The following is a 1,116-nucleotide window of genomic DNA, read 5'->3' as shown; positions in this document are numbered from 1 at the left end:
GACACCCCCCCCAACCCCCCCCTCCCCCCCGCCCCCCCCCAGCTCTTCCATTTCCCAATCACTTGGCGCAGCGCTGGAATTCAATGAGGTAAAGCCAGGGCCTGGTCCCGTTGCTGTGGCAACGCCCTCCCACTAGATTTCGGGAGAGGGCCAGATTGTGGCCAAGCAGAGAGCGTGACCTAGCACAGCCAAGACTGGACACCATCTCGGAGTCTCCCCTGACCCCAGGCTCAGCCCACCCCCCTCCTCCTGCACAGCTACCAGGGCATGACCACTCCCAGGCCAGCAAAGTGCCAAGGCAGGGGCCAAGAAAGCAACTGGATAAAGCCTGGGGCAGGCTGTAGGGAATTGAGCCATGAGCAGGACCAATGACCCCCTTCTATCTTACCCCCCCCACCTTGTGCCCTACACCTCCTACCCCACACACTGCCCCAATCACTGTTCCCCCCTTTCCCCGATGCACACCCCCTATGCCAATATGTAGACACTCCTTCTACACTGCAGCCCCTCCCTAGACCCCGATTTGTCCCCCAGTGGTGCTGATACCCCAACTCTCCATCCATACTATGACCCCTCCATAAACCCCAACACAGCCCTGCCTGCAGTGCCAAAAGCCACTGAATATCCATCCACACTGTGCCCCCTCCTGACACTGACTCACCTCAAAACTGCACCAGTATCTGTCCTTCCCTCTGCACTGGGTCCCCTCCCCATAACCCGATTCATCTGTCCCACGGGTGCCAACATCCTTACCTTCCACCCACGCTTCACCCCCTCTCCCCGCCCCCCTCATAATGCCCATGTCCCTTCTTGCTCCACAAGTTCAGACCTTATATTCTCAGGCTTTCCTCCAATAACTCCTCCTGCTTTTCCCCACCACTGAGAAAGCACTGGCTGGGCACTGCCCAGTCTCCCTCTCTTCTAGCATCACCTGGGCTTCTGACTTAGTCACCCTCAGTGACGTGCAAAGCTGTAGTACAATCTCACAGATGAGTAAGTGAGTCTCAGTCATTCTACAGACTATGGACCATCAGACTACCCTGAGCCAGGACCAGGGTCCAAATATGGCCTCTCCTAAAGCCTGCCGAGGGGTGCATTGATCAATAAAGGCATTCC

General features: G+C 57.3%; 1 protein-coding gene across 4 annotated transcripts in view; it reads right to left on the bottom strand.

Moving 5' to 3' along the window:
- The window catches only part of TNKS1BP1 (tankyrase 1 binding protein 1), a 35,797-nt gene that overhangs the window by 32,305 nt on the left and 2,376 nt on the right, over positions 1-1,116 (bottom strand). The window lies entirely within an intron of this gene.

Source organism: Alligator sinensis, unplaced genomic scaffold, assembly GCF_000455745.1.
Source record: "Alligator sinensis unplaced genomic scaffold, ASM45574v1 scaffold639_1, whole genome shotgun sequence".
Classification (NCBI taxonomy): domain Eukaryota; kingdom Metazoa; phylum Chordata; order Crocodylia; family Alligatoridae; genus Alligator; species Alligator sinensis.
Note: the sequence above shows the minus strand (reverse complement) of the source record. Positions and strands in the feature narration are given on the sequence as shown.